The sequence below is a fragment of the Dendrobates tinctorius genome, unplaced genomic scaffold (assembly GCF_039654945.1).
Source record: "Dendrobates tinctorius isolate UK_male_01 unplaced genomic scaffold, ASM3965494v1 ptg000075l, whole genome shotgun sequence".
Taxonomy (NCBI): Eukaryota; Metazoa; Chordata; class Amphibia; order Anura; family Dendrobatidae; genus Dendrobates; species Dendrobates tinctorius.
The window spans coordinates 9,720,642-9,732,143 of NW_027361743.1; positions in this window are offsets into that span (position 1 = coordinate 9,720,642).

The window sequence follows — 11,502 nt, forward strand, 5'->3', positions numbered from 1 at the left end:
CACTTGCATTAAATGGATTTTCCAGTTTCAGACATTCTGTCTGACAGCTGTATTTAGTTTTCTAAAAAACAAAACTTGTTTTCTTCACCCTCCCCAGGTCCAGTGCTTAACCATTGCCACTGTTCCTGGTGTTTATTATTGTCTGCTCCATAGCAGGCAATAACTGAACTCAGTGGTTCTGCCTGAGTTGACACACAGAGCCATTGAGCTTGATTATTAGATGCAGCACTGTTGGCATGACATTAGCCCTGCAGAAAATAACAGACCTCTGGAGCAGCGGCGGAGACCTAGCACTGAACCTTGGAATGGTGAGTGTGAAGACACAGCATTTATTCTTAATTATGCCAGACATGTTATTTGGTGGGTCAAGAGACATAGTCCATTGTTCACATGAGCATGAACTTTGACTCTTGAATTGATGTTTGTTGCAGTTGTGACAACACAGCGTTTGTTCTTCATTAGGCCAGAAACGTCAAGAGAGCTAAGCCATTGTTCAGATGAGCCTGAATATTGACTCTTGAATTGATGTTTGTTGCAGCTTATTGCTTTGATATCCTTGGAGGACAGGAATGCAAGGTAATTGAACAATTGATGTTTGCTAATATGTTGATTACCAATTATATCAGTCCATGTAGCTTGTTGACCCGCAAACATTGAAGGACAAACTGCAGAATAATTGAATTCTTCAAACAATGAGAGATTACTTCATCCCAGCTTCTCCCTGACCGATGGATGATGGCTGGCCTGAGACCACATGGACCAGGGCTCATCCCGCTGATTGCCTGCTTTCCTTTCCCATGTGTAGAATACCACTCAGACAACATAGGGTGAAGGTAAAACAGTATGGGAATAATTTATTGAGCCACCAACAGACAATAACATATAGAACAGTCCCAGAAAAATACCCAAGATGGTGCAAATTACAGCGTCTCACCCTTCCACTTACTCACTGGGATTAGAGCAGCTGCAACTTCTGGCCTTCCAAGGCCGACTACACCCACCATTGGCACCCCGCTTTTGGCGACCACCCATAGAGAGGAGGTAACGGCAATCTTAGGAAGTTGACAGTCCACTGAGGCAAGTGGACAGGAGACTGGAGGGTCAGAACCTGGTTTCTACGAACGTCTCAAGGGGACCAGGTGACTAGTGGGTCCCAATACTGGCGTCCCCAAACGTCTCCATGGGTTCAGTGATAATCAATGGAGCAGATTTCAAATCATTAAGATCATTTAACAATCCATAAAACAGAATGCCTCATATATCTTGCCCGACCCATGGTTTCACATTGCTGGCTTTGTTGAAAGCTCTTGAGAATCCCAAACTGCGAAACCCTGGTTTGGCTAAAATATGTGAGCATGCTCTTTTATATTTTTATGGACTTTTAAATTATCTTTATGCATGGTTTTATCTATCTGTCTCATATCTAGCTATCTGTAAGTACCATACATTTTAATCAATAGATCTTGGAATAATGATGTTCCACAAATGGATGTGTTAAAAAATGTTCTTGAGCTCAGATCTTATAAACGTGTCCATGGTATGTACTGTAATTTGCTGTGCTTGACCATCCAGAGCTGCTCAAGTTCATGGTTGGCACAAACAACAAATGTTGGCCAGGGGGGAAGCATAAGTCACTAAAATAAGTGAGTATACAGATGAATAAACAGGGGCTCACAGCTGCTACCATATCAGGTAACACATTTTTCTGTCTGTTTTATCACAGGAGAATGTATTTTTGTTGATTCTCCCTTCCTCTGAGCTCATCACAAATTAAGTCAGTGACATAGGAGCCATTAAGCTCTTATGTTAAGTTCACGGGACTGGTGAAATTGCAAAAAACACTAATTCCTGTGATAAAACAGGCAAGGAAATGTGTTACCTCACAAACAGACAGCTTTGAACCCCTGCTGTTTCATCTGTATACTCACTTATCATAGTGTAAGTGATTTATGCTTCCTACCCAGGAGCTGTGGTATGTGCCAACCATGAACTGGAGGAACTCTGCATGATCTGACACAACAAATCACATGTTGATGTCAAATATCTGCAAGAAAATATTCAAGTTTTATTTATACCACAAGTAAATACAGTAGTGAATTATTTTAGCCCTTCAATGATCTAAATACATTTTTCTATTTGTGATATGGATAGTTTAATTACCTATGTAATGTATCTATTACTTGTCGCACTTAAGAATGTGTGCAGCAATAAAAGTTGCTGAGGTAGCAGTTGTACCTTGCCACCAATACTCAAAGGTACCTCTACCACATTAGACACCAGAGTTATAAATGGTATACGGTAGGTGGGAAGTCATGTTATAGACTTTGCTTTTCGAACCTGGAACTTTAAGTTACAGTATAGGCCTCCACATGGAATAAAGTATTTTTGCAGGAGAAAGACAGCAAGATTAGATTTGTTTGCACTTTTCAAAAAATATTGTTATTATTATTATTATTATTATTATTATTATTACTATTTTAGGTGGGGGGATAAATTAAAAAAAGCAGTAATTTAACTTGGTTTTTATTATTTGCAGCTTCTATCATGCAATAAAAATTAGGATACATTAACACAATAAAACCAAATTATTATTTGTATCATTATTATTTTGTAGTCATCACATTCCAAGATCTTGAGCATTAATAATTTTCTGTGGGAGGGTGCCTCTTGGCCGAGGGGAGCATGTGGTGGATAATGTGGGTGCAGATATATAATCATCATCATAGCCGACCAAATGTACATAATACCACCACTCTGCTCATAGACTCGCACTTACAATCCCTGCTTTGATCTTCTCAGGGGGCGTGTTTGTATTTTCCACCTCTGTAATGCCTCCTACTTGTGATTGGCCAGTGTCAAAGAGGTGCAAAACTGTACATGCCCCTGAAGAATCTGCGAGCGCACATGTGGTTGAAGGAAAATTTTCCATATATAAACTTTATAAGTTCATATCTCATCAACGTAGAAGTCTATTACAAAGCAGAAAAACACATGGTGCTCAGTACTTCAGACCCTCAGATTGAAACATAAAAAGTGATGAATGTTTCTCTTTGCAGGGGGAAAATAAAGGATTACCCCTCATATAAAATCAAATATTGGCTGCTGTTTCAGCAAGGCAGGAATCAGGTTGTTTTCATTCCTCTGCCCATTTCTGATAGCTGACTGATTAGATAAAGTGGCTCACCTTCTTCCACGGTGCAATGAAAAATCTCCATCAGAAAAAAATCTCATTCCGAAACGGCTATTTAGTCTTCTTATAACAGGTATTACTGAATGGCATAATGAAAGCCCGATGCTGGCACAGAATGTCAATTGGTTTATTCACCTGACTATTTAGCATTTTTAAAGGATTTCTTGATTGGAAATATCCCCAAGATAAAATGTTTTTGTTACTCCAAATAGGTTCAAATTTCTGAGTTTATGAATTTCTGAACGTATAATTTTTCTGCCCCAAACCTAGAAAGAAACAATATCTTCTTTCCTAGCAAATACTAGAGGGAGCTTATTATACATTGAAAGAACATAACTTTCCTATGTATCCTGTAGTGGAGGCTGTGGACAGACACTACCTCTCTGCTTGCCTGTGCCATAACTGTATTTATACAGACAACCCAGTGCCATAACAGCCGAGATCGGAGATAACTCGACCATTTCATTCTGTTTTGTTCATCCCATTTACAATAGCGAGAAGGAGGAGGAGGTGAGCTGTGACATCTCTACTTGTGAATGGTGGATCCCGTGTTATCTACTATATATAGATGTGTTATCTGTCATTGTACAGGAGTGGGAGGAGGTGATCTGTGACATCATCTATTGTAAGGCCATGTGCACACGGAGTTTTTTGTCTCTGCGGATTTTGTAGTAAAAACCGCAGATAAATCCGCAGGACTAAAGTCCTGCGGTTTATCTGCGGTTTTGCCCTGCGGTTATACACCTCATAATGGATGAGGTGTGAAACTGCAGCGTTTCTGCACTAAAGAATTGACATGTTGCGGATTGTAAACCGCAGCAAAACCGTGCGGAAAAATCCGCAGCATGTGCACAGCGTTTTCCAGTTTACCATTGAAAACAATGGTACTGTACAACGCTGCGGATCCGCAGCAGAATCCGCACCGTGTGCACATACCCTCAATGATAGATAATATGTATCAACTATATATAGAGATGTTATCATTCATTGCATATGAGGAGGAGGAGGTGAGCTGTGACATCTCCACTTGTGAATGGTTGGTCCTGAGATATCAACTGTATATATAGAGATGTTATCAGTCATTGAAACAAGGGGTCCCTGAGGCCCATAATTGGTAGGTAGGCATGAGATAAGTATGCTTTAATTTTTGTGGGGCCTATAGAATATTATATACATCGGTGCATTCTGGTTTCTTAATTTCACCAGAGACCTCTTTGGCACATAAGAAGACACCAGTATTATAAATGACAGATGCTATGAATTTCTCATTAGGACCTAACATTCACCTCTGGCAGCTTTGTCCATCTTTTTGCTGGTGAAGTAATTTTTGCTAACTCTGTTGTAAATTCTCAATAACTGTCCATACATTTTTCAATGAAATTATATTTAATCGTCCAAATAATCCTCCTGGGTATTATATATTTTTTGAAGAACGGTGATAAAAAAAATATTAAATAGTATGGGGGGGGGGGAGAAACTAATAAACAAAGAAACCCCATGGTAATAGGAAACAACCAATTAATAAATGCAACATGGCACAACGTGATTAATGAGTAATGGCTGCAATTAAAAAATGTTCTATGTAAATGGCCAGGACGGTAGTACTAACAAATATTATACAGTTAAATTAAAACTGCGCAAACAATTTCATATAGGAATAGTGATCGCTCCGCGAATGGAATCTGTTGACCATCCCCTTTATGAGGGAAGGAGAACAGGTATCCATATTTTTTTAATTATCGTAATCAGGGGCGGACACTTACAGTTTGGGGCCTCTGCACAAGAAATGAGTCTGAGCCCCCTTCCTTTTATGGCACAAAGATATATATATATATATATATATATATATATATACAGTCATATGTTAAAGTTTGGGCACCCCTATTAATGTTAACCTTTTTTCTTTATAACAATTTTGGTTTTTGCAACAGCTATTTCAGTTTCATATATCTAATAACTGATGGACTCAGTTATATTTCTGGATTCAAATGAGGTTTATTGTGCTAACAGAAAATGTGCAATCTGCATTTAAACAAAATTTGACCGGTGCAAAAGTATGGGCACCCTTATCATTTTCTTGATTTGAACACTCCTAACTACTTTTTACTGACTTCCTGAAGCACTAAATTGGTTTTGTAACCTCATTGAGCTTTGAACTTCATAGCCAGGTGTATCAAATCATGAGAAAAGGTATTTAAGGTGGCCACTTGCAAGTAGTTCTCCTATTTGATTCTCCTATGAAGAGTGGCATCATGGGCTCCTCAAAACAACTCTCAAATGATCTGAAAGCAAAGATTATTCAACATAGCTTTTCAGGGGAAGGATACAAAAAGTTGTCTCAGAGATTTAACCTGTCAGTTTCCACTGTGAGGAACATAGTAAGGAAATGGAAGAACACAGGTACAGTTCTTGTTAAGCCCAGAAGTGGCAGGCCAAGAAAAATATCAGAAAGGCAGAGAAGAAGAATGGTGAGAACAGTCAAGGACAATCCACAGACCACCTCCAAAGACCTGCAGCATCATCTTGCTGCAGATGGTGTCACTGTGCATCGGTCAACAATACAGCGCACTTTGCACAAGGAGAAGCTGTATGGGAGAGTGATGCGAAAGAAGCCGTTTCTGCAAGCACGCCACAAACAGAGTCGCCTGAGGTATGCAAAAGCACATTTGGACAAGCCAGTTACATTTTGGAAGAAGGTCCTGTGGACTGATGAAACAAAGATTGAGTTGTTTGGTCATACAAAAAGGCGTTATGCATGGAGGCTAAAAAACACAGCATTCCAAGAAAAACACTTGCTACCCACAGTAAAATTTGGTGGAGGTTCCATCATGCTTTGGGGCTGTGTGGCCAATGCCGACACCGGGAATCTTGTTAAAGTTGAGGGTCGCATGGATTCAACTCAGTATCAGCAGATTCTTGACAATAATGTGCAAGAATCAGTGACGAAGTTGAAGTTACGCAGGGGATGGATATTTCAGCAAGATAATTATCCAAAACACCGCTCCAAATCTACTCAGGCATTCATGCAGAGGAACAATTACAATGTTCTGGAATGGCCATCCCAGTCCCCAGACCTGAATATCATTGAACATCTGTGGGATGATTTGAAGTGGGCTGTCCATGCTCGGCGACCATCAAACTTAACTGAACTGGAATTGTTTTGTAAACAGGAATGGTCACTAATACCTTCATCCTGGATCCAGGAACTCATTAATAGCTACAGGAAGTGACTAGAGGCTGTTATTTTTGCAAAAGCATGATCTACGAAATATTAATGTCACATTTATGTTGAGGTGCCCATACTTTTGCACCGGTCAAATTTTGATAAAATGCAGATTGCACATTTTCTGTTAGTACAATAAACCTCATTTGAATCCAGAAATATAACTGAGTCCATCAGTTATTAGATATATGAAACTGAAATAGCTGTTGCAAAAACCAAAATTGTTATAAAGAAAAAAGGTTAACACTAATAGGGGTGCCCAAACTTTAACATATGACTATATATATATATATATATATATATATATATATATATAGTGGTGTAGTAACCACTATGTCCACTAGGGGGCGCTGTGTGGAGGTTCCAAGGGAGAGGATGAGTGGCCGAATCCTGAAGGATGATTGTGTATCTCAAAGGGGGTGGCTTTGAGATGGAGACTTAGTTATGTGTATTGATCAGCAATGGTATTGCTGAGGTGTTATTTCAAGGTATAAGGGAGAAGTCTCTAGGTAACTTGGGAGTTGGGCGGGCCAGTTACCTACAAACCCACCCAGGGGTTTGTCTGAAAACGCCGGTATGAAAAAGCTATGTGATTGTGTGAAGGACCTGTGATAAGGTCATAGTCACGTGACCTGGTGGGTGTGGCTATAGACCATATAATGTGGCCAGGGTAGGTCACATGTGGTGAATGTTGGGACCTGGTTGGTGCAGTGTTGAAGGTCCTGCAGAGATGGAGCGTCCTCCCAGACAGCACGTGTGAAGTGGCTGGGAGCAATGGCGATGTGTGCCTGAGAGTTCCCTGGAGGGAACTAACGTGTGCGGAATGCTGCAGCCGCATGAGGAACCCTGACGTGGGTGAGATAATTGTGAGGCTAAGTGAGCCTGCATACTGGACATTGATAATAAGAGTGAAGCATTATAATGGACGCTATGCTGGTAATGCTGTTAAGTGAACTTTCTGTTGCTGCTGTGGTTTGAGGCGTGAATAAACTTCAAGGACTGTATGATTTGATGGAAAATCCGTGCCGGAACTGGTTTTTGTTCGCTGCAAGCGAGAATCCCCTAAGTAAATGACAGTGCTACCTCACTATATATATATATATATATATATATATATATACACGACTCAAAAAAATAAAGGGAACACTTAAACAACAGAATATAGCATTAAATCAAACTTCTGTGAAATCAAACTGTCCACTTAGGAAGCAACACTGATTGACAATCAATTTCACATGCTGTTGTGCAAATGGAATAGACAACAGATGGAAATTATTGGCAATTATCAAGACACCCTCAATAAAGGAGTGGTTCTGCAGGTGGGGACCACAGACCACATCGCAGTACCAATGCTTTCTGGCTGATGTTTTGGTCACTTTTGAATGTTGGTTGTGCTTTCACACTCGTGGTAGCATGAGACGGACTCTACAATCCACACAAATGGCTCAGGTAGTGTAGCTCATCCAGGATGGCACATCAATGCGAGCTGTGGCAAGAAGGTTTGCTGTGTCTGTCAGCGTAGTGTCCAGAGGATGGAGGCGCTACCAGGAGACAGGCCAGTACACCAGGAGACATGGAGGGGGACGTAGGAAGTCAACAACCCAGCAGCAGGACCGCTACCTCAGCTTTTGTGCAAGGAGGAACAGGAGGAGCACTGCCAGAGCCCTGCAAAATGACTTCCAGCAGGCCACAAATGTGCATGTGTTTGCACAAATGGTTAGAAACCAACTCCATGAGGATGGTCTGAGTGCCCGACGTCCACAGATGGGGGTTGGGCTCACAGCCCAACACCATGCAGGACGCTTGGCATTTGCCACAGAACACCAGGATTGGCAAATTCGCCACTGACGCCCTGTGCTCTTCACAGATGAAAGCAGGTTCACACTGAGCACATGTGACAGATGTGACAGAATCTGGAGACGCTGTGGAGAGCGATCTGCTGCCTGCAACATCTTTCAGCATGATCGGTTTGGCAGTGGGTCAGTAATGGTGTGGGGTGGCATTTCTTTGGAGGGCCACACAGCCCCATGTGCTCACCAGAGGTAGCCTGACTGACATTAGGTACCAAGATGAGATCCTCAGACCCCTTGTGAGACCATATGGTTGGCCCTGGGTTCCTCCTAATGCAGGACAATGCCAGACCTCATGTGGCTGGAGTGTGTCAGCAGTTCCTGAAAGATGAAGGCATTGAAGCTATGGACTGGCCCGCCCATTCCCCAGACCTGAATCCGATTGAGCACATCTGGGACATCATGTCTCGCTCCACCAACCAACGTCACGTTGCACCACAGACTGTCCAGGAGTGGCGGGTGCTTTAGTCCAGGTCTGGGAGGAGATCCCTCAGGAGACCATCTGCCGCCTCATCAGGAGCATGCCCAGGCATTGTAGGGAGGTCATACAGGCACGTGGAGGCCATACTCACTACTGAGCAACATTTCCTTGTCTTGAGGCATTTCCACTGAAGTTGGATCAGCCTGTAATTTGATTTTCCACTTTGATTTTGAGTATCATTCCCCATACAGATCTCCATGGGATATTAATTTTGATTTACATTGATCATTTTTATGTTTTCTTGTTATCAACGCATGCCACTATGTAATGAATAAAGACTTGCAGCTGCAATATCTCATTCAGTGATAGCTACGATGTGGTATCTTAGTGTTCCCTTTATTTTTTTGAGTAAGTGTGTGTGTATATATATATATATATATATATATATATATATATATATATATATTATATCCACACACACATACACGCATATATTACATAGACACCTTTATTATGTATATTGCCGTCCCTTATTATACAGTGCCCTCTCTTGTTATGCACAGCACCATCCCTTACATATTGGATTATATAGAGCCCTGTTTTTTGTTACATACCGTCCTGTTTTGTTAGATGTATAATGTAATGATGGCTGATGGAGCATGGGAAAGTTTCTTTTCTAATGGAGGACCAGATGGACTGGTCTTCTGGTCACCGGCTAATCCATCAGCAGTCATTTTAGATCTAAAAAGAGAGGGGACCATGTAATAAAAGAGGGCGCTGTGAATAACAAAATTAACAAGAATACACTATGTAAGAGACAGCACTATACATAACAGCAGAGGAAGCTATATAATAAGGGATGGCACCATATATAACTAGAGAGGATGGTATGTAATAAGGGACGGTGTTATACATAATAAAAGAGGAAACTATGTAACTAAGGATGGTGTTATACAGAATTAGTGAGTACACTATATACTAAGGGACTGTGTTATACGAGTACATGATAAGTATGTACATTGTAACACCCGTGCCCGTACCTCCGTGGGGTCCCCATCAGGGCCTCCGCTCTCGGTCTGCTCCCTGCTGCTCTGTCTCTGCCTCTTGTTTCTCCCCTGTTCCTGCTTCCTGGCACACGGCTAGCAGATCCCCGGGTATGATGCTGAGGTCGTGCGCGTGCTCCCGATCTCTTAAAGAGACAGTGCGCATTTTTCAAAATATCCTGTTAACCAATGGTATCCTTGTGTGTGCTATTTCTGGCCCCTCTGCCATAGAGAGGGCGCAAGAGCAACAAGTGTTTCCTGTTGCTAGTTTCCGGTTTAGTGTTCTGACGTGCCTGTGATCTGTTGTGCTTTTCCAGTGTCATGCCAGCACCCAGCTAATACTGTTTGTCTTCTCTGACTATCAGCGGCTTGCTACTCCATCCCCAGGACGATGCCAGTGCTGCCTCTGCAAGTTCCATCCTGCTCAGCTGTCCGTCACTCCGTTATTCACGACGACGTCAGTACTGCCAGAGCCAGCTCCGTCCCATCCAGCTGCTTCTCGCCTGTCAAGTTCTACGCTACCTGTTATCTCTGTCTGTACACCTGTTCCGCTGGGCCAGCTTCCATGTGTCCGGGGTCTAACTGGAGGTAGCAGCTGTGTCCCTCGGACATTCCATTCTGATCCTGTTTGAGGGATCTTACTATGGGTGTCTGCTGTTTGCATAGTCACGCCCCCTTCGGAGCCCCCTGGTTCCACAAAAATAGCAATAAACGAGTGTGCACTTCAACATCTGTGCATCCGCTTCCATTCGTTACAGATTGCTCCGGCCTTGGAACCCACTGGGTCCCAAGCACCTCCAGCTGCAGAGTTGGGTCAAGAGGTTACCCACCTAAGAGACCAGCAGGACAAGATCAATCACGACCTATCTGTGCAATTTGTCTACACATATGGATTCGCTGATATCCTCGGTCCCTCCTGTCTCGACCACCGGCTTCCAGGCTCCCTGTTGTACGGCAGGTAAAGGACTTCATCTGGCGGCTCCCACTCGATTTGATGGTGATCCCACTCAGTGTCGGGGGTTCATTAATCAATTCTCACTACACTTTGAACTCCTGGGGCATATGTCTGAACGGGCCATGGTGGGCTTCATTATGTCGCACCTCGCCGGGGAGGCCCTTGCCTGGCTGAATCTGTTGTGGGAGAGAGGGGATGCTCTGGTTAATAACCTTCAGTCTTTCCTAGAGGGGTTTCGCAGGACCTTTGATGAGCCGGGTTGATCTTCCTCGACAGCCTTTTCACTTCTTCGTCTATACCAGGAGAATCTCATGGTTGCCCAGTACGCAGTTAGTTTCCAGACCCTTTCATCAGAGTTATCTGGGAATGATGAGACCTTGGTGGCCAACTTCTGGGAAAGTATGTCTAGGAGAATAAAAAACGAGCTGGCGGGTCGAGATACTCCTGCGACTATGAATAACCTGATATCCCTCGCAACCCGGATCGATCTTTGGTTCCAAGAACATTCCAGGGAATCTAAGAGGGAGAAGAGACCTTATCGACTGGTTCCTACTCTTCAGAGACCATCTGCTTCCCCGTCCCCAACCTCTCTTCCTAAAGCTATGCAAGTGGATAAAGTTAGCTTGGCTAATCAGCGCCAGGAGGCGCACTGCTCGGAAGGGGGCTGTTTCTACTGTGGCAGTTCTGAGCATCGGTTCCACTTCTGTCCAGAGAGGTAGGGAAACTCCAGAACCTAGGGTCGGTAGGAGAGGCTTCCCTGGGTAAGGATCATCTCTCTCCATCTCTGTAAATGATTGTTTCCGTGTCCTTCGGCACAGTT